The 23,692-nt window shown below is 38.5% G+C and overlaps 1 protein-coding gene and 1 pseudogene across 1 annotated transcript in view; one reads left to right on the top strand and one right to left on the bottom strand.

Annotated features, from left to right (window-relative positions):
• The window catches only part of Lyrm4 (LYR motif containing 4), a 111,970-nt gene that overhangs the window by 59,043 nt on the left and 29,235 nt on the right, over nucleotides 1–23,692 (top strand). The window lies entirely within an intron of this gene.
• Nucleotides 16,812–16,912, bottom strand: LOC125353997 (annotated as a pseudogene).

The raw sequence follows: 23,692 nt of genomic DNA on the forward strand, positions 1-23,692 counted from the left end.
CAATACGTGCAAACCAAATCAGCTCCAGTGGAGAGCTGAAGTAAGGTGCCGTTTTGACCAGAGGAGAGCCAGGAGACAGTACACAAGCTAACAGGAGACATGCGGCTTGGCATACCTACACCTGAGGTAGTCAGGGGGCAGAGTCATAGGGAGCTTGAGAGCTCACAGCCTAAGACTGGCAGGTCTAGTAACCTATGTGCAAGTCCCTGCCTCTGCCTCTAGGAACTCAGGCATGCCCATTACCTTGTGAGGTGGGGCTTCCCTGCCTCCACCATAAAGACAAGGTGATGCCAGTTAAACCCAATTCCTTGTCATGCACCATGTGGCTAAGATGGTGCCAGCTACATTCAGCATCCACATATGATACTTGAAGTTACTAATTTTGGGTGGTCCTACCTGCTTGCCCCACAGCCCTCTTTTTCCAAGTGGACTTCACTTTTACTTTACAATGCACAGAAGAAAATTGAGTAATATCAAGGCCTCTTTCTTCACACTTGAATCTGAATGACTTATAACAGGTCTAAAAGATAATTTGACTCTCAAAGGATGAAACTCTGCCAGCAGAGACAATATATAAGTGAATAGTTGTTTATTCAGTAGATATCGCAAGTTGTCAGGTATTGTGCTAGACACTGAAATAGCCCACAAGTCAAGCAGCCCACATAGGTAAAGGAGTTTTATTAATTAGCCAGCTGGCAGCTGTCCTGTCCTTGACTTCAGCATCTCAGAACAAAGAGCCCCAACCCCTAGTAGGGCAGTGTTTATAAAGGCAAAAACCACAGGTGGCAAGGTGGCTTCACAAGCTGATTCACAGAAGTGAAATTTGCAGCCACCCTTATCATAAGCAATTTTCATAAACGATTTCATGAGGTCACATGCTGGAGACATTAGGGGCATAGGGCACTTCTTTTGTTATTTTTTTAAATGTCAGTCGTGGGGCTTGAACTCTGGGCCTGGGTATTGTCCCTGAGCTCTTCAGCTCCAGGCTTGTGCTCTACCACTTGGGCTACAGTGCCTCTTCCGGTTTTCTGATGATTAATTGGAGATAAGAGTCTTATAGACTTCCCTGCCAAGGCTGGCTTTGAAGCACAATCCTCAGATCCCAGCCTCCTGAATAGCTAGGGTTACAGGCATGAGCCACTAGTGCCTGGCCAGGGGCCACTTCTACAGCTGCACTGGACCTAGTCCAGGAGCCAACAAGTGAGGTCAGGCCTGGGCAGAACCAACCAATGCAGCTGGAGGCTAGAAATACAATTGTAGACAGAACCAATCTGAACACCTAATTTCGAGGAAAGAGCCTAGGGCCTTAAGATGGAGGTTGCTGAGCCAAAAATGGCTTTCTTTATGCTGTATCTAAAACTGGGTTCTCACAATACTAGGGATGTAAGATTTAAGACAACTTTAGTGCGTGCTCTGAAGCTGCAGACAATCCTAAAGGAAGACAGACTCACAATTAATTACATAGTGGTTTTAAATATAAATAAAATAGTGGTTTCATGGATGAGTATAGTAGCAGCCTGGGTGTGTGTGTGTGTGTGTGTGTGTGTGTGTGTGTGTGTGCGTGCAGCCTGGGTGTGTGTGTGTGTGTGTGTCTGTCTGTCTGTCCTGGGCTTGAACTCAAGGCCTGGGCACTGTTCCTGAGCTTTTCACTCAAGGTTAGAACTCTTCCACTTGAGCCACAGCTCTACTTCAGGCTTTTTGATGGTAAATTAGAGATAAGAATCTCAAGGACATTCCTGCCCCGCCCCCCCAGGTCCTCAGATCTCAGCCTTCTGAGTAGCTAAGATTATAGGGGTGAGCCAAAGGCATCCAGCCATTTACAGCTTTTTAAATACCCAGCTGGTAATGTTCTTATTGCTGAGTCCTTGAGGTAGATAATGCTCTAAGAGGATAATTTTTCAATATTGTCTAATCAGAATTTCAAATAATACTTTGAACATTAAGCACTTACTGTCACAGCACCTTTTAACTGTGTAAGAGGTTTTCTTTTGCATGAAAATAAAAATTACAGTGTTTACTGTATGTGGAAGACTATTCTAAGCTGATATATATAACTATATCAATTCTATGTGTATATATATGTATGTATCTTTACATATCTCTAGACATATCTATGTTTGCATGCGTGCGTGCAATATATAGAGCTATATCATATATTCAGGTAAGAAGAAAGAAGCCATGAAGGATAAGGCTGAGCTCTAGAGAGACTGGATTTCCATCCTGGTTCTGTTGTTACTTTCTATGTAACTTCAGGCAAGCAAGGGCACTTCCATCTCAGGTTCTTCACCTCTAAAATAGGATAAGAAGGCTACCTCATTAAACAGGTAAAATTTTCATGAGTCAACAAGCCAGTGAAGCATTAGGAATAAATAATATTCTCTAGATTTGTTGGTGGTTTTTTTTCCTAGAGTAGGTGATTGATGAATAAGATTGTTCTTATTGCTAAGGGCTTGTTGTTTTCTAACTGATTGGCTGGTCTCCCTTAGCAGCCTCCTAACTAGCTTGAGAGGCCAAACATTCACTAGCGCCTAGGTGGAAAGATTCCATAGCTGGGAAAAGATTAAGAGGGACTGAGATACAGCGGCAGGATGTTAATGGTGAAAAACAGCAGGCACCAACTCAGGATAATGTCAGAAACAGGTGAGCACCCAGTTTATTCCTACAGGGTAAGTAGATAAAAAGTAAGCATTTAGTGGGTAGAGGCGGAAGAAGTGACAAAAACAGTTTAGGGCTAGATGTAAAATACCTAAGGGAAAAGGATGCCTTTTGGCCCAAATTGCAAAGTCCCAGGAGACAATGTGGAATTACTATCTCTAGCTCACTACTGTACTTGCTAACACTCAAATGTGGTGTTAGCCAGTCATATTACCCTTTTGTTTGTTGTTTTCCCAATATTGAACTCTTTAAACAATTCTTACAAGGGATTGGAGTAAAAGCAACTAAGTGAAAATTTAAAAAAAAAAAACTATCACAAGAAAACAATGCATCAGACCATTTCATAGCTCTTGTGGGATTTTAAATGTGGGTTAGTCGTTGACAAAAACTGCTATCATAAGGAAATATCTCACAGCCCTGGTTAAAGGATTAAAGAAAACACTTAAATAAATTTCTCATACCAGAGTAGCAGGACAGAAACAGTGAGTACTAAATAGGCATCCTTTAACTCCTGTATTACCAAATGGGAGCTTCTGTGCCACTGGATTATGCCTTTAGATCGCAGTTGGTTCTGGGAAGGGATTATCCTAAAGAACCAGGTAGGATTTCTGGTCAGGTGACTTACTTCCAAGTGAAAACAATTTAGAGGTAGAGACTCCTCCAAGGATATGATTGTGTTATGCAAGAATTCAATCTCAAGATACAGAGAAGCCACATTTTTAGAGGTCAAAAATCAAAGTCTTTATTAGAAAGCTGGCAATTGCAGGCAGATACATGTCCCAAAAAAACTTGCAGCCTTGAGTACATTTAACACGGTTAGGAAACTGAGCCATGAGGGTAGTAAAGAAAGAACAGAAAAACAATCTCAGCAAACCAGATCAATTCTAATGGAGAGATGACAAGGGATGCCCTGGCAACCTGAAGAGAATCAGGAGATGAGAGACATGGAGCAAAATGGGGTCTCATGTGGTTGCAGGGATGGTCTAAAATATTAGTCATGGTCAGGGGGCAGGGTCACAGGGAGCTCAAAAGTTCAAAGAGTCTAGAAAGTTCATGGTATAGATCATGGCAGGTCCAGTTATCTATAGTCCAAGCCCCTGCCCTGCCTCTAGGAATTTCAATTGTCCCAGACCATCACTGCATTACTAGGAAAATGTCTTTCTTCCATCTAAAGAACACATCAGCTTTTGAGGAAACTGTTAATAAGATAGTAAGGAGGTATAACAGTGTATCTCATGCATACTTGATTTGTATGAGTTCTTGAGTTCAATGCCTAGCACTCTGGGGAAAAAAAAAAACAAAAAGGAGTTGCTAAATAGCAGAAAAATAATGGTTGAAATCTCTACACATCTGTTTGTGATTTCAGTGGTGGTCACATCTGTTAAGAGGAGAGTTATCTTAAATACACAGGAAAAAGGACCTTGGTATTCCTCCAGTTCTTGGTAGAACAGTTGTGCTAATAATTTAACATCTTTCCCTTCGTACTGCATTCTCAAGTTTCATGCACAATTTATGACTTTCATACAATAAGGGATCCATGGAGATATTTTTGAAGAGCCAGCAACCCTAAACAAAATAAGTGCTATTTAAGTAAGTTATTTGCTCCTTGGCGGACAATTGTGGAAATACATAGAAACATTTTGTAGATGTAGATAAAATTATGTTTTTCTCGCTTTTCAGGCTCTTAGATTCGCATTCACTAAAACTTTTAACTGTTGTGAAATAAATCTGTAATAAGTTATTTCTGTCCTTGTTTTTATGATCAAAGGCAAAGCTCATTTTCAAAAACAAATATATCAGATTATAATTTAAGCACACTTCTTTGGTGCTTCATTCCTAAGGTATGATCAGAGTACAAAGGAACGATAGCCACCTGAGGAGGAAAAGAGAAGACTACTGACAGTTGAGTATATAATTTGACTTTCTCTGATAAAGCTTACCAGAGATAAGTTTACCAGCTTATGGAGTCTAACTGACAGTGGCAATGATAGCCCCAAAGAGGCCATTTTACTTTGTTAATATTCCATATATCAAGCGTCTACTACTGCTACCTGTAAACTTAATCATGTAAAGCAGCAACCATTTTTTATTATACGCACAGACTGGACCAGGAATTCTGACAGTGTTTATATTGGTACTGGTTGTTCTGATCTGGAATGCCAACCTCAGCTGGCAATAACAACTTTCTGAGGTTGAAATTCTTCTGGATTCCTCACACAAAGCTGCTGCCTCGGATGAGACTGACGATACCTACTTACCAGGGCATCCACATGTAGCCTATCCATGTGCCTTGTAATTCCTCACATCATATAGCCTCAATGGTTAGACTTCTCACGTAATGCTCAGAACTACAGAGGAGAGGAGAGTGTGCCAGACAACAAGACAGAAGCTGAATGGTCTTTTGGGGTGTATCCCCAACAGAATTGTTTCTGCTGTATTCTACTGATCAAAATAAGTTGTCACAAGCCGAGACTGAAGGAGTTGGACCACACCTCCCTCTTTCAATGAAATTTTTATCACAAAATGTGTGGTTATGTTTTAAAAACCTCCTTTTTAATGTTCAACAGACCCTTTGTCCTGGACTCCTCAGAAAATGACTTTTCTTAATATCTACTCTTCTCCTCACTCTCCAGTTCAGGAATAAGGACCAAAGGACTCTATATGTACATTCCATCTCCATTAAGTTGCTTGGTCAAAGAAGAAGTGGGAAATGTGCAAGTGTTTGCTGGAAGCATGCCAAAGTAGTAGAGTACTTACATAGCAAACATCAGATCAGGTCCTGAGTTTACAAGCATTTTTCCACAAAAATCCACATTGGTATAGAATGCTCCTCCTCTTTTAAATACTACTTACTTAATAGAATACTTGCAAAGAAAATGTTTAACTGAAGTTCTAGGTTCTCAGGTAGTAGAAAGCATCCTTCATCTATACATGAATGATGCTGGATTTTTTTTAATTTTTAAAATATATAGTTTATTAACATGAACTAGAGGAAGAACTAACTGGAAAGGGCCTTGCAAATTATCTCTATCAGGAATGACTGTGTTTTAAGGCATTAATTAAGTGTATGATCTCTCTAAGCCTGATTGGCTAAGGAAGATCTCTAATCTGCATAAAATTTAAGAAAAAGCTTCCATCTGAACCCTTTATATTCTCAACTTCTTTAATATTTGTTAGAATTCAAACTTACTTTAAGCATGGCAGCATCTGTTGAAAAGAGAAATGAAAGAACTGGGGCATTCTAAAATGGTAGAGCACCTATGTGTTTGAAGCTCTCACCTCAACCCCAGTACTGTAGAAAGCAAGGAAGAGGAGAGAGTTCAAGGGGGTTTTGGAGAAGATGTGAGATAATATTTATGCACTTAGGTATATACTTGTATAAAATATATATATACACCTGAAATAATAGACCTTCAAATTTTCATTTAATAACTTATATTTTGTAAAGGCAAGATAAAAATTGAAGAAAAATAGAAAAATGATAAGAAGACAAGGTAAGATTTAAGAAACCAGCAAGCTTTATTTTTTTCTGCTGTCCTCTTTGAACTAATCATTGAGTTTATAAATAACTCCCTCTGAGAAGGAATGTCTTAGTGACACCAAGCAAGATGTCATTAAACAATATTCGTTTTCACTTTTGAACCTTGAATCATTCTGAACAAACGCCCCTGTCATCATACTCCCCTCTAGTTTCATTAATTTTCACCTCTGGGTGTAGCCAGGCATAGGGAGAGATGGTTATACTCCTCATTTTAATCACAATAATTGATTTTAAAGGCAACACTATCCTTAGTAACATGGCAGATGCTGTGCAGGGGCAAAATTATTTGTTTTTCTCTGTGGAGGTGAAATTGTAATGATGTTTCCATGTTCTTCAGTCCTCTCACTGCAAAATATATTGTAAGAGCTAAATACATTTAACTACTTATAGAAGAGTATTTATGCTACTTTACTTTAACCTGAGGAGGAAAGGGGACAGTTGGGATTCTTTCTAGAGAATCTTCTAGAGAAAGTCTGAGGCCCAGCAACAATAGAGACCTGAGAGCTCACACTGGATCACAGTTCTCACCTCACAGAACTCTGGAGCTCAGCACCAGAAGGGATGATTTATGGTCATGAGAACTTTCCTCAGACTACCATGTACGCCAGACCTTGGAATAGGATCCTTTCATCTGTAGCTTCCAGCATTACTTCCTAGGTCTGCTTCCTCTCAGAAATCAGGACTGCCAGGAATTTGTAGTTACCTTTAAGACAGCCTCCTATAGAAAGCAATTCTGTCTAACTTGCCTTCAAGCGTGTGTGTGTGTGTGTGTGTGTGTGTGTGTGTGTGTGTGTGTGTGTTGAAAGCTGGTGCGTTACTTTAAGATAGGCCTTTTTATTAAATGGATTAATCTTTTGCATATGAATATGAGTCCCACATTCATCACTTAACTACAAAAGTGATAAATAGGCACATAACCACTCAGCAAGAAGGAGCTTCGTAAGTAGAATAAGCTGAAAACATAATATATTATTGATCAGTCTTTTACTGACTATTCTCTTCAATAGCATAATATAATAGGATTTCAAGTGTATTACTACATGTTAATGTTCTTTTAAAAGAAAAGGATTGTGATTTGAAGGTTAAAAGTATGGCAACTTGAATGCAGTTACTTGTTCTTACTCTTGACTGATTCAAACCTCTTTGCACATCGGCCCTACACATTTTGAGAACAAAACCGAATGCATGTAGAACCCCGGGCTAGCTCAAGAGTAGTATAAGAGGGTCTTCAGATAGAAGACTTGGGTTCTTTGAACAGTACTCGGAGCTTAGCTCTACATACAGCATGTGTGGCAGTGTTGAGATGTCTAATTGGTGTATTATTAACAAATATAATGTTACAAAGCACAGGAAATTTCATTATATCTCAGGCAAACTCATTGAAAGCAGGAAGGACAGATGTGAGAAGAGCTGTAAAATATTCTCTTCCATGTCTGCTAAATCATTAGGCCACAGTTAAAGAGATGTTATTAATGGATCAGATTCACTTAGGGAGTCATGTTTCTGTAATGCACATTAAAGCAATGATACTTGTGGTATTTTTAATGTAATCAGGGCCAAAGACAAACATGCTTTTCTACGTAATTAGAAAATTGATTTATTGACAGTAAAGAAACAGCTACCGGGCCAGATTAGTGTAGGAGTTACTGTTTTTAATGGAACACCAAAGAGTAAAGCATGATGGTACTAGCTCTACAGAATCCTGAAATTATGCCTGTTGTATTGCTGGTACATTTTAGAGATATTGGAAAGAGGTGAAATTTAAATTTCTGAAAATCATCAGAATCCAGTTTTTAAACAGCATAGATAACTAATCAACTTGAAAGCTCTGTCAGAATAAACTTAACATCCAAAGGGCTTTCACATGCCTCTTTAGAATTATTATCAAGGTTATTGCCATGGACGTGATAATCATTTTTGGTGCATACATTACTAGACAAGGCTTGTCAAGCATGTCAGTCACTAAAACCAAGGCTTTTCAAAAGGCAGAGAGGAGGTGAGAGCCCCAACTCCCAAATCTACCTCTGCTAGGATTAGACTCAGGGATATTTATGGAGCAAAAAAAGAAAAAGCACAAGGTGGTTTGATACGTAGGGAAAGATGGTTTGAGGCAAGAAGAAAAGAATTGGGTAATCAGATTTCCTGGTTCTTCATAGAACACATGTTCAGAATTTGATAGCATTAGTGTGGCATCATGGCAGATCTCTGCTCTTATATCTTTGATGTCAAAAGGAGCCCTCAACAACCAGTGAAGAGACATTGATTGCAGTTTGTTTATGTGGACAAGGCTACCACCAACTTCTAGAAAAACATCTGAGATGAGCTTTGTCACAGCAAGCACACAGCAGATGACCTAATGCTTTCTTATTAGCTAAGAAGCTTCTAAAAATCAGTGGTGAAAGCAAGGGATTAGAAGCATACGAAGTTGGAAGGTTTATCAGGTTTGCTCTCAATGATGCCTATGTGGTTGCCTGCATGGTGTTGGAGAGCCATTTTTAGGCCTCTCCAGTGTTCTATCTGCACTCCTGGTTGGGGGGTGAGGGGGAGACGACTTCCAACTCTACAAGTCCAAAAGGTTAGATTCTTGAGCTCTTTGGCACTAGAGGAAAAAGACTTTCCTTAGCATACCTCACCTTGCCTAATAGGGTGGGAGCCTGACACTTTGGTGACTGCTTCACTTCTAAGCAAAACTACCTGTTCACAGAACTGCATTTATCCTTCTTGAACAACTTGGGGCTCACTTTCCTTCAGAAGTGTTAGAAATATACCAGCAAACCTTCGTACCTCCATTTTGTTCCTGGGCTTTCAGAAAGTTGTTGCTTTTCAGGTAGCGCTTTTGTATAGGTAAGCAGGATGGATCTGAGAGTGCTTTTCCACCATGTTAGAGCATAAATGAGTAGCTTGTGTTTCCACAGCTGCCAGCCTGCGATCAGGTAATACATGTGTCTTCAGAGCACCTTTGGGGTATAAGAAAGGTTTCTATACACAGCCTATGGTACTCCTGATGAGAGGACTGCTTTCTGCAGCCAGGAATGGTTTCAAAGACTATGGCCATAGCCCCAGATACAGCAGGCCTGTCACACTGCTGTCAGGCTGTCACTGTTAACTTTGTTGCATTGAAGTGGTGAGCACTAGAACTGTACTGGAAACTGATGATCTCTGAGTAGGTTTACCACATGCATAATTCTTCCCTTATATTTTCATCCTAATAATAACTATTTACAGATGCTGTTTAAATCTGCCATGTTTGATTTCACGTTTACGAAGATGATGGTTTGGAAGCCCCGCAAGTTACTACTTCGTGAGTGGTTCTACCACACAAATTGTATTCACTTTAGCCTCTTTGAAACTTTTAGACCGTTGATTAACAAGCGTCATCAGCAAAATGATGACAACTGCTTATTGATTATTATACCAAGACAGTGGATAATTTAAATTTCTTGATTTTATTTGATTATTGATTATAAAAGTTATCTCCTGGCTGTCTTTTAACCTTCACTGTTCCCTCTTCCTTACCTCTACCCCCAGTCATTCATGTTTTGTTTGACACTGGTATATCTTTCTCAGCAAAAACTATGTAAATGATGAGCAGGAATAAATTTCCAAATACTGGATGCTGAATGACTTTAGTGATTCGCACTGATAGGTACAGGAATTAAAGGGATAGAGGATGCTCAGGGAAGTGGTTTACTGTTTCTCCTGACAAGAAAGGAGAGTTCAGCAGGATCTAGAGAGGGATAGAATGTCAATGTCAATGGTTGGTGAAGAGTTTTATTGCTAATGCCTTTTTTTTTATTTACACAGATAATCTGTCTTTCTGCCTTTTTTCTTTTTTTTAGTGTATGCTGGCACCAAAATAAGTAAATAAGTAGGTACAGACTTACAATTTGTGCCATTATTGGTAATGTTAATTTGTGAAGTTTGAGTGTTTGCTAAAGATCCACTTCTCTTTATAATTATGAAGTGAATGAATACATGTTCTGGAGCAGTCTCTAATCCAGATGTTTTGTCCATTGATGAGGATCCTTGCCCACCTGAAATCTTACACGTGTGGTTGCAGGAGGCCATTTTCTACCTATCTGTCCTCTTCTTCACCAACTTTTTCCCCCAAGTGATTGGCTAGAATAAAGAAAGGCATATCTACAGAGGTGTGGGTGTGGGTGTATGCATGCACCCATGCATGCAGTGGGGAGGAGGAGAAAAAGAGAGAGATACCCACAGAGTTCTTGGACTTTCTTTTTAAAAGTATCATAGCCCATTGCCATCATTATTTAGATGTTCAAAGCCCATTTGTCTTACTTTCTGTGTCCCTTTAGCGTGAGCCTGTTAGTCTTTGAGGCTTCCTTGTTTGTGGTTTATTTCCTTTGTCTCTTCCCACTAGTAAACATCTGCAACTTTCTAATTTTTTTTTATTTTTAATGTTTGAACCAAGCTAAGTGCCAGTAGCTTATGCCTGTAATCCCAGCTACTCAGAAAGCTGAGTTCTGAGGATCACTATTCAAAGCCAGCCCAGGCAGGAAATTCTGTGAGTCTTTTCTCCAGTTAAGCCCCAAAAGTGGCACCCTTCCCCCCCCCAAAAAAAAAAAAACGCTTGAACCATTGGGAAAGGGAACCTCCAACTAAATAAAAGAACTGAAGCCCCAACATGGGTTGGTTGGATAGTAAGATTAGAGTTAGAACTGATCTTTCAGACAAGGGCTGCTCTAGGCTCCTAATGAAATTATGTATGCTTTAGGAATCTGAGTAACTTACATATGCACCAAAAGGTTTCTTTGGTGTTATTTGGGAGAGTTATATGGTTTTTAAGACTTAGCTTAATTCTAAAAAAATAACAGCAGTGTCATTGGATTTTATCTTTTGAACAGTCAAGGAATAGCTACCTACACATTTCCCTCATTTTTTAGATCAGCTTATTTTCATTTATTTCTGAAATTACATTCCTCAAAAAATGGCATCTCTAATATCCTAAAACTTTACAACTTTTTCCAGAATATTAAAAAAACACTTGTAAAATTTTATTCTGATAAGTAGGATTTAATTATGTACAACTACTAGAGTGAATGATGAGTAATATGTGCACATGTGCAGCCCCTCCCACACACACTTTTTTTTTCTATCAAAGTATAACTGTAAGGTTTGCCAAAAGGGGACTGCCACTTGGTTCAGGCAGAAAATAGTTTATTCGGGGGAGAGCAAACTGCCTGCACACATGAGATGAAGGCGGGCAGAGAGAGCAGAAGAAAAGAGAAGGGACTTGTGGTTGAGAGAGATTATATAGGGAAAAGTGGAGAGTAGGTGTGACCACAGGGGGTGTAGAAGTGATCTCAGAGCCTGGGCAACCTTCTCACTGTCCAAAGGAGGAGTGTTCAGGGAGGCTCAGGAAGTGACCTCAGTGGATGAAGAAGTGACCTCAGAGTCTGGGGTACTTTGCTGACTCATAATTAGGTGATCACTGGTTTCAGGCAGGTGGTTTCTGGTAAGGCTACTCACTGTCATTCACAAAGAGGAAGGAGTGAAGGGTCTCTTCTCCTGAGCAGACCTAACAGTAATCAGTAAAATTTTTATGAGAGCTCTGCTGCTTTCTCTGTACCAACAAGAAAGACTGTCCTCATGAAATCCAAGAGAAGCAACAGAAGAAGCTAGAGTTGAAACAGGAGGACTTGAACTATTATAGCCATCTTTGAAGATGAAAGTTGCTCAGCCCAAGGAATGCAGACAGCCTCTAGAAGTTGAAAATGGCTTTCCTGACAGACAGTAATGAATTAGGAACTTACTCTCTTCCAATTTCTTCCCAAATATAACTCAGCTTTGGTTTTTCTTTTGTAATACCTGAAAACGAAAAATCTGAGTCCAGTGGACTTGGGCAGAGCTATAAACCACTGAATTTATAGTGATTTGTTATGGAAGAAATATGAAACTTTTTAATTAGCTTACAAATACTATAAAACATTACAATATTTTAAAATCTCTGCTTAAACTGGCCTCGGTCATGCATTTATTATTTTTAAGAAATTGTACAAAAGTGTAGCCATTTAGCAAAGTACTTTATCAATATAATGCATTTTGATCAATATCTGGCCCCTCCCACCCAATCCAACCCTTCCCTCAGTTTTCTTAATTTTATAGGATGTACACTACATTCTCACTTCATTCTTCCTTTCACTTGTCTACCTCTCTCTTCTTATTCCTACCCCTTTCAAGTACTCATTATACTACCTTTTTCTAACTCTATTCCAGATTAACCATTCGAATCTTCAATGATTCTACGACAGATTTGCAATCTTCTTCCCTACTGTATTCACACTAAATCTTAGTGAACTTTGACTGTACTCAGATTAGAATACCACACACTTTTTTTTCCTGTTTTATCCTATTCCAGACATTGTACTTTACATGAGAGTTCAAATAGTATTTAATGTACTGGATATCAATGGAGAATTGGCCCTGAATATTTCTGAATATTTAGTACCATAGCCACTTCTCATGTAGCTCTGCCTACTTTTTTTTTTTTTTTTTTTTTTTTTTGGCCAGTTCTGGGCCTGAGCACAGTCCCTGGCTTCTTTTTGCTCAAGGCTAGCACTCTGCCACTTGAGCCACAGTGCCACCTCTGGCCGTTTTCTATATATGTGGTGCTGGGGAATCAAACCCAGGACTTCATGTATATGAGGCAAGTACTACTTGCCACTAGGCCATATTCCCAGCCCATCTACCTACTTCTTATAAAGCAGTTTCAAGTGGAATTATATTTCCAAGTTGATGGTAACTCTCCTCAGTCCTGCCTATATATGTTTGGGAAATAACAAAAATTAGATTTCACAAATCATGAATAAATTCATACCAACCACTTTTTTTTAAAAAAAATTGGCATCTCTAGGAAGTGAAGGTATAGCTCAAGTGCCACCTTGAGTGAAAAAGCCCATAGGAATGAATGAGAAGACCCTGAGTTCAAGCCTCAGTACCAGCACAAAATTTATATATATATTTTTTTAAAAGGTATTTCCAGTTTTTACTACAACCACTTTTAAAGTAACCACAAAATTGAATGATCTTTTTTTTTTTTAGGAACAAGATCCCCCAAATGTTTTTTGTAAGTTGGTCACTTTTATGCTTAAATATTAGGAAATTATATATTTTTAAGTCAAACTCTGAATAATTCAGCTTTCATTCAGAGAAGTACAAATGATGATTCCAGTTTCCATTGATTTCATTCACTAAGTGAGGGTTTTGGTTTCTTGAATGGTTTATTCCTCCTCACTTGAGGAAAATTATTGGTCACTTTCCTTTGTCTTCAAAAATTACATATATGAAGCTAGGTCAATATTTTGCTTTCTGTGTACTAAATCTTACCTGGTAGAGTAACTGATGGTAATACATAACCCAATATGGGTTGTGTGTGGTAAGATGACTTTTCTCTTTAGTAGTCTCTGGCAGAAGTCCTGAAACAAATAGGGACAAGTAGGGAAAGGCTCATTCATAACAGCATTCTTACTCCACTTCCTGCACGGCCTCAAATCAACAGTCATAAACACACTTTGAAAAAATTAAGAATAAATGTATAATATATGTATAAATGTATAGTAAATGTATAATATAATATAGACCAAGCCAGGCACCTGTGACTCACACCTACTATCCCAACTACTCAAGAGGCTGAGATCTGAGTGTAGTACTTCAAAGTTAGTGCAGGCAGACAATTCTTGGTGATTCTTTTATCTCCATTTAACCAGTCAAAAGCCAGAAGTAAAGGTATGATTCAAGGAGTAAAGAGTCAGTTGTGAGCAAAAACATCAAGTGAGACCTCAACGTGCTGAATCCTAGTACTGGAACAAAAAATAAATAAATATATAAAAATAAATAAATAAATAGACCTCTAGAACATCATATGATACAGCTTTTTAAAGCACCTATTATTCTTTCAACTCTGTACCATTGAGATTACAATGTGATTGCATTGGGTAACTTCTGTGCTTTTTTAAATGAACCCTCTAAATATTTAATGTGGATAAAAACAGTCCATGAATGGCTTTAACACAGCCACAAAGCCCTGCATACTGATGGCAGTTGGAATATATTCCCTTTAAGGTATTTAAGTGCATTCATAATGCCAGGTTAACACAAATATGAAACAAATATTCCTCAGATAGCTCTTTCATAGCAGTAGCTACTCTATCATGGGAGAATTTCTGTTCTTCTAGTATAAGGACTTTTTGTCATTTTATTGAAAATTGAGTCACAAGTCTATTATAATTTCATAGTTAAAAAAACAAACTAAGGGCTGGGGATATGGCCTTGTGATAGAGTGCTTGCCTCGCATACATGAAGCCCACAGCACCATTTCTGGTGCTGTGGCTCCAGTGGTAGCTAGCCTTGAGTAAAAAGAAGCCAGGGTCAGTGCTCAGGCCCTGAGTTCAAGGCCAGGGATTGGTGGATGGATGGATGGATGGATAGATAAGATAGACAGACAGACAGACACAAACTAAAATTACACAGCCATTAATTCAGTGCACAGCTTATGCTAAACCATCAGCTTTTTCCATAATTCTTAATTTCATTTCACATTCCCATTTGATTATAGAAGTACAAAGCTCAGTCTCAGAATCATATTTCCTAGAAAGAGACTGAAAGGAAATAGCTGTCTTTTTGGTTTTTACAAATTTATTGGGAAATTGGATTTTGCCACACCTAAAAATAAATGTCCTAGGATGCTGTCATTGCATACACAGATGCATCTACACATAGCCAAATTAGGCTGTGTGGCAAAAAAGCTGGCACCAGTGGCTCACGCCTGTAATCCTAGATACTCAGGAGGCTGAAATCTGAGGATCACACTTCAACCCAGGCAGGAAAGTCCATGAGACTCTTATCTCCAGTTAACCACCAGAAAACCAGAAGTGGAGCTGTGGTCAAGTGATAGAGCACTAGCCTTGAGCTGAAGAGCTCAGGAACAGCACCCAGACCCAGAGTTCAAGCCAGAACTGGGGGGAAAAAATGTGGCAGAAAGGACCCTTAAATATACCATGCCTTTTCCATAATTCTGCACTTATTTGAAAAATAAACACTTATTAAATGGCCTATTTATGAAGAAAGATATGATATACAAAGTAGTGCCTTAATTTTTAAATTATTCTCCAATTTGGAAAAGTTTTATTAAAGAACTTGGAACAAGCAAATTTTTTTGAAGATTGCTCCATAGATTTATTTAAAGGGTCTAGAAGAAGGAAAGGGGAATTGTTTGAAACAATCCATTATTAAATGAAAACCAAATTGTCTTCCTTAAAACATGTTCTTTTTTTTAATGTCTGATTCTTTTTTTTTAATTGTTATTGTAAAAATGATATACAGAGGTATGCAGTTATATAAGTCAGGCAATGAGTACATTTCTTTTTGGACAGTGTCACTGCTTCACTTTTAAAGCACATTTTTTTAAGAACACACACAAAACTGGCAGCACCAGAGAACAGCTCAGTATGCTTTTTAAAATTTTTTTTATTTATTTATTGTCAGAGTGATGAACAGAGGGGTTACAGTTTCATACGTAAGGCAGTGAGTACATTTCTTATCAAACTTGTTACCTCCTCCCTCCTTTTTCTCCCACTTTCCCCCCTCCCCAGTTCCTTCCCTACCTCCCACCCCAGAGTTGTACAGCTGGTTTACATCCTATTGTCTTGTAAGTATTGCTGTTGCGTTGGTTTGCCTTTTACCCCTTTTCTCTCCATTTTGATGCTCCCCTTCCATTCCCTAGTTCCAATAAGTATATACAATACCCAGGGTACCAAAATCAGTTATGGTGACATCTAGGATAAAACCATGGGGAAAAAGACAAAAGAAAAAGGCATAATCGGTATGCTTTTATATGCCAAGAAACAGTATTTCATTGCAGCCACTGTACCCCAAGAGTAACCATGATCCTGACTTCTCATGTTGGCTGGAGTAGGGGTTTTTGTTTGTTTGTTTGTTAGGGTTTTGTTCTTTGTATGCATGGAGTCACACCACTCTCAGTACTGTTGGTTAAATTCCTGAACATTAGTGCATGTAGAAATAGGTGATTCATTCTCAGCTCTGTACTTTTTCACGTTACTCATCCTTTCTAACCTTGTTGAGCATTTGGGTTATTTCCAGTGTGGAGCTATTTTAAATTGTGCTCATAAGAACCATCATGTTATAATTTTAATTAATGATCAATTCCTCTATTTAAAAAAAAAAAGGTAGATTTCAGGGTTTATATAGATTCTGTTAAGAAAATACTACCAGCAGTTTCCCAAAGTTTGCATTCCTCTTGACATCCCAGTTTTCTCACATCTTTTCATTTTGTGTTTTCAGCCTCATGGTTGTTTCCTTGTTTAAACTATTGTAATGGATGTAGTAGCTTTCATTTCAGGGTCCCTTAGTCCTCATGAAGATGGACATTTTTTCTTGTGTGTGTAGATAGAGCATAGATTGAGACACCCAATATCACAAACTTCTTAGTGTTCTCCAAAATAATGTATACATTTAGTGTAGTCTTGTCACCTATTAATTTTCTTTTACAGAAACTAAGATAATCACTAAAAAAATCACATGAAAAGATAAAGAGCCAAGAATAATCAAGCAGTCTTGGTTTTTGTATTGCTTTGCTTTTAACATGAAACACTCAAAAATTTGCCTGTCATCCTTGCTCAGGGACGATGCTAATCTGTGTATCATTCCAATTTCAGTGTACACTCAGGCAAAGCAAGCACTAGCCAAGCATTCTTGGAAAAAAACAAAGCTTGGATATTGCCACTAATGTTGACATCAGTCTACAAGTCTCTTGTGAATAAGTTAATGTGGTATTGGTGCAAAGATAAGCAGGTTTGAACAGAGTGCATAAAGAGATGCACTGTTATGCAGTCACATGATTAGTGGAAGAACAACTTAATAGGGAAACAGAAATGTATGATCTCTGCAATAAATTTGATTGTCAATTGCTGTTTGGCAGAAAAACTGTCATTGACCCCTTCCTCATATAATACATAAAATAGGTTATAGAATTTAAAGGAAAGAGTACGTTTTGGAGAACAAAGATCATCTTTGTTACTTTGGAGCAAAGATTTCTCAAGAAACCAAAAGTGAACCATACAAGGAAAACATTACTGCTTTGGACCCTATTAAGATTTCTATATTAAGAGAATTGGATGGAGAATGGAAGAAGATAGTTGAAAAAATACCCACTTACAATATACAAAGAACTTCTGCAAATCAAGTTTTAAAAAACTGAAAGCTAAATTTTAAAAATTACTAAAAGACTTGAATATTCAGTCTACAAGAGTGGTATCCAGATGGCTAATTAACATAGGAGGATTCTGTCTTTTTCCTTTCATATTCTCTTATAAGAAGAGAATATATATGAAATTCAAATATTTTCCTACTACTGACATTCCAAAACTGTGTTTATGAAGCATCAGCATTATGTATGATTCCATTAAAATACAACATACTTTAAATATTGCTGGTTTTGGCTCATGATGTTTTGAAGACATAGACATATAAACATAAAGAATCTACAGATGTAACAGCAGAACACAACAGATGGTTTCACACATACTTTAACCCTAAGAAGTTTTTTAGTTTTTCCATTACCATGAAATGTGAGCAAACATCTCCCATACCACCTGTACTACTTCCTCCCTCTTACTCCTCCTCCTCCTTTTGCCCCTCTCTCTTACTCAGCCATGGGTATATTATCCTACACCCCCAGCCATACCTCCCTAGGATTGAAGGGACACATTAAGTGACAGGGATAAAGGATAGGTGATATGCCTGGAAATTGTACAAAATTGAAAGATTTAGTGGATTGACTTTTCTCAGATAAATAAGATACATGTACAATAGACACAGAGACCAGGTTCGACATTCTCTTGTTCTGCCTGCTGATTAACTGGATCATTTGGGCAGCTTTTGAAACTGCTGCATTGGCACTCAGGCCAAGGTACAAACCAGGCCGGCACTAGGTCCCTTCCACCCTCAGAGCTTACATCCGAGGATGGGCCCCAGAATATGCTGCTGTTTCATTTGTGATTAGGCCTCATTGGAGGAAGTGGAGTCCTTGTTCTTCTTACAGTTCCTTTCAGGGCTTCTAAATCCTGAGAATAGCCAACAGAAAGTGATAAAACTTATCTAATCAAAAACAAGCTATAGTTCTCTAAGGAGAGATTTTGCTTCCTTCCTAATTTAATGCCATGAACACCTCCCTGAGGGGAAGAGGCACTTAGTGTGACCGTGTGACACTTAGTGCACTTAGGGAGTCTTCCTCAAGCAAGAAGAGCCTCCACTGTTAGAACCAGCTGTCCTCCCCTGGCCTTACCTCTCCTCTCCCCTCCACTGAGGAAGAATTCACATGTGCAGCTCAAGGATGCCCATACAGTGAATGCACTGAGCTCCTGCATTCCCAGTGAAAAACATGCTCGTAATACCCATGTTAACTTCTATTTATTAAATGCCATTTGAATATGGGTATATAGTTATTTTATGTGGTATAACAGCATTTTTCAGTGATTGAATCTTAGTAATGAAAAAAATTTACATAGTATGTTGTAATTTTTATACTATTCTGCTCCAGTAGCTATCAGTTATCCTAAGTGAAAACCAGTAAAGTTGTCTTATACTAATCTAATAGGCTATTTAAGGTTGCAGCAGGTGCTGTAGGATTGTTTGAACACAATAGAAAAGCAAATAAAACTGTCAAAGGTCAATCCTATAACATTTAGTGAATAAACATTTTAATCTACAACCTTGATTCTGATTGTTTTTCATTCACAGTATCAGAATGCCTACAACTATATAATTTTAAAAACTAAATTGATATATAGTTAATCATTATTTGGAATATAATTTATCAGCTATTTCTACTTTTAAACATACTACATATAAGTATTAAGTTGTAAACATTTTTAGTAGGTTAAGACAAGATCAGTAGAATATTCTTTTATCTAGGGAGAAATGGAAAGCCAAATCCAGAGAAGTTAGGCTGTCATTTTGTGTATTCCTGTCATAGCCAATTCTGAAATGCTGTGTTTCTGAAAAAATCATTTGTTCATATTTTCAGATCATTTGTTCATTAGAAATATAGTCATTCTTTGGACTGTCAGATTCAGAAGTGCACTCACACAAACATTCATAGATACTAAAATCCACCAATACTCAAGTCCTTTGTATAAAATACTTCAATGTTTACATCACCATCCTAGATACTTTAAAGATCTAGACTACTTATCAGATCTGATACGGTGTAGATGGTATGCAGTAGTTGTTCCACAGTATTGTTTAGGGACTAATAACAAGAAAGTCACTTTAAGTTTTTTCCAGTCCCTGTGGAATTTTTTAAAGGACTACTTTCTACTGTCAGGTTGTCAGGATGTCAGGTTGAAGGTGCCCTACAGAATTGCTTCTACATTGGAAACATCTTCCATATCTTGGTATTTAAGAGAGAGGAATGTGCTTAGTGGTAGAGTGCTTGCCTAGCATGCATGAAGCCCTGTGTTCGATTCTCCAGTACCACATGAACAGAAAAGGCCAGAAGTGGTGCTGTAGCTCAAGTAAGTGATAGAGTGCTAACCTTGAACAAAAGAAGCTCAGGGACAGTGCCTAAGCCCTGAGTTCAAGCCCCAGGACTGGCAAAAAAAAAAAAAAGGAAATTTCAGGAAAGAAAAGAAAAGATGACATCAGATAAGAAAGGCATGGACATGGGGAAACAGGATCAGGAGGAATACAACAGATCCCAAGCCAACTCTCACCTACTGAGAAGACATTGTGGATGTTTGAGATTTGCCATGTAGGTAGGAATTGTAAGAAAATCCATTGTTCTTGGTTTATAGGGTTTGAACTCAGGGCCTCACACTTAATTTTATTCTACCACTTAAGTCACACAACCAGCCATGTTTTAATTACTTGGTCTTTTTTTCAGAGACTGGCCTCAGACAGTAATCCTCCTACCTGTGCCTCCCAAGTAGTTGGGAATATAGGTGTCACCAGCCTATAAGGAAGATTCTCAACCAAGTATCAGATGGGGAAAACCATGACTTAACTTATGTTTGCTCCATTGATGTCCAGAAGAGACTTTTTTTAAAGAGACTTGAGCAAGCTTTCAGATAGAATTCATCTAGGCAGTGAAAAACTACTGAGATGTTATCATCCAAGTGTTTCTACCACACCAATGTCCTCTTGTAAATACAATGGATAAATTCTAATGAAGTAGTCCTCCCCTTCCTTTATCTTATGTGACCTCTATTGGGTTTTGACAGTGTGCTAACCTCTTAATTGGAAACTCTCTTGTCTAAGTTTTTAAAATACCCTTCTCTTGGCCTCCTCCCACCATTTCCCAGTCTCCTTCCAGGGCCCCATTTTCATGTGTCCTTTGTCCTAGCATTAAAATAATCTGGTCTTCTCTCCCACCTCCTACCTTTGTCTTATTCAGAGACATTAGTGTTGACTCACAAATATGTATCTTGTGCTTACAGGTCATGACTATCTATCATTGCTAGACACTTCCCAGGAAAGAACAGAAGCTGATACTAGTCTGACTCTACTACAGATAGAGACCTTTTAAAACCTTCCCATCACTTCCTTTTACAGCCTTTGAACTTCTCTGCCCCACCCACAGCAATCCCAAAAGGTCCAGACAAGGTCCCATTCTAAGCCTGAAAGTGCCATGCCTGTACTCCTAGCTGCTCAGGAGGCTGAGGTCTGAAGATCATAGTTCAAAGCCAGCACATGAAAGAAGTTCATGAGACTCTACCTCCAGTTAACCAGCAAAAATGCCAGACTAGAGTTGTAGCTCAAGTGATTAAGTGCCAGCCATAAATGGAAATTTCATCTAAGCAAGAACACCAGGCCTTGAGTTCAAGCACTGTTATTGTCACGAAAAAGAGAGAGAGCAGTCGATCTATCTTTCTATATATGGCTGTCACTGTTGGCTTGTGACCTGACACTCATGTTCATAGCTGTAGTAGTTTTTGTTCATATTTGCTTATTAGGCTTGAGATATTTTTAACTACTGGAGTTGCTATCATATTTATATATACATTAGTGTGCACGTGCATAAATACATAGGCCTATACATGTGTGCACATACATAATGTGCATCCACATAAATACAAAGATGTACATGCTTACAGAAATAACACATATATAACTTTGGGAGATAGGTCTATTCTTATTCATTTTTTTTCTTTCCTTTTGTGTGATGTTCCAGGAGCAAACAGAGGGCCTTATGCTTGTGGTGTGACCTTGGTGTTTAGTGCTGCCCCCTCTCAAATGCTTGTGTTACCACCTTCATCAGACATGGGTAGCAGCAGGACGGCCTTTCAGCCAGGCCCATGGGTCTAAGTGGTGGCCAGTACCTGGCTAGCTCTTGTATTTGCACTGCAATCTTAGTTTTCATGCCTCATTTAAACCCACCTCATGTTACTCACTTTGATTCAGGCATTGTTGAAATTGCAAGATACATTCAATTTTAAGCAAGAACTAACAAAATTTATCTTCTAAAGAAAAGTAGTAGGGACAGCCTCCTGTAGAATTTCTTTAAATGGACTAATATGCTGGCTTGGGAGAAAATGGAAGCCATCTTTTATGTTTTCATTATTAAGCCAGGTGAAATGAAAGCCAAATCTCACCTCTGAAGCCACCTCTGGGAATCTCACTTTTGTTTCTGTTTTAAAGTGACCTACGTGATTTCTTCTGTAGGTGGTAAAAATATGAAATCTCTGCATTCTCTTTTGTTTTTAGCTTTAGACATTACTTAGTTGCTTCCTTTTTGTAGAGCTTATAATAACAGAGAACATTTTCTAATGTTCAGTGGCTGAGAATATCTAATTGTGTGGTGAGAAGCACTTGCTGTGGATCTACTTTCTTAAAGGAAAGAAGGTACAATCGGAACCTAGAGATAGATCACTAGTTATCAGAATCTGCAGCAGACTCCTAGATCCTTCTTCATTCAAATGCTTTTTAAAATGAAATTATCAGTAATAAAATAGGATTAAGGCAATAAGTGGTCATTTTATCTACACTAGTCATTTTTTATGATCTTCCTTAAAGGTTTTATAAATGACCAAAGGTCCCTGTGATTCTAAAAGAACAGATAAGTGCTTATCTGTCCTTTGTGAGGTCACAACCTAGATGGCCTTGTCACTTAGTGCTGTTTATCTGAGGTTAACAGGAAAGGTCATGGGAGCAGCTTTAGCCTTGCTTTCCTACTACTTAGACCAGGCATTTTCAGAAGGGGAGGGGTGGCTATGGTTATTCTTCCTGCCCCCCCCCCCAAAAAAAATAAGCTGAAATGGGAAGTTAGGAGGTCTTGTGACATTCCCAAGATGCCATTTGCCATATGTAATCCCTGCAAGGTTAGGGACAGCTGCAAACCTGGGTAGTCAGGAACCCCACGCACCCTTACACCATACACCCCTCCTAGAAAGGACTTGGGTATCTTCTTCAGGCAAGTTATAAGAGTTTCAGCTTCAATTTACATGAAACATCTAGGATGGGGCTTCTGTTGTTCTTGTTCTCAATTTGCTTGGCACATAATAACTAAACATCTTATGGGATAGCACTCTATTCGGGACCCTATCAAGGCAGCTCAGCAAGCCACCCACCCAGACAGGAAGTCCTTCAAGTCAGAGTAACAGCTCCAGCCATTCCCAACATGGGTCTTTTCATGCTGTTGACCATCTTACCTTCTGTTCCTTGTTCCTTCTGTTACAGATGCACAAGCTACCTCCATTTCACAGTGCTACTTGAGTGTATATTCAGGCATACATACTTCCATGTTGGGAAGAATGCCTGCCCTTCAGTTACCTGGACTATTAGCAGGAAGGAGGCTAATAGTGCTACATGCTCTCCACCTGAAGCTTGATCCTTCTGTAAAATGAGCTGCCTTTTTGTCCATCTGCAGAGAAGGGACTGAGATCCTCATCAGCTCTGTAGATGGACTGCCTTTCATCTTCAGAGTTAACATAGTTGTTCCATTGTCTTAGATAAAATAAGCAGTCATTCTTACATTTGTCTTCTGTTACGGCAAATATTGTAGAATACAGATGATACAGTCCCATTGAGAAGTTGCTGTTATCCTGGCATAATAATTACAGGTGTGCATCTGTAGTCCTAGCACTCATGAAGGAAAATGATCAACAAATTTGAAGCCAGCTGGAGCTATATAATGAGTCTCAAAAACAAAACTAAGAAAGGAAGAAGACAGGAATTCAGTATGGAATAATAAGACTATAAACTTGCCTCTAAAGAACAACATGAGAAGTGATAGCAAATATGCTCAAGACTTTTCTCTCTGGCCCTTTTAGTTAATAGAAATCAATTGATTTGTCACAGGGTTTGGATCATGTATGATGCTTTGGAATATACATAATTCTGAGAGCTAGAAGACACCTGCTTTGCTTAATGCTTTAAACCTTTCTAAGCATGCTCATATATTATCATTCTAACCTCCATTGTAGCAGGGAGAGACAGTCATTACCTTTTACTAAGGAGAAA

This window comes from Perognathus longimembris, chromosome 6 (genome assembly GCF_023159225.1).
Source record: "Perognathus longimembris pacificus isolate PPM17 chromosome 6, ASM2315922v1, whole genome shotgun sequence".
Classification (NCBI taxonomy): Eukaryota; Metazoa; Chordata; class Mammalia; order Rodentia; family Heteromyidae; genus Perognathus; species Perognathus longimembris.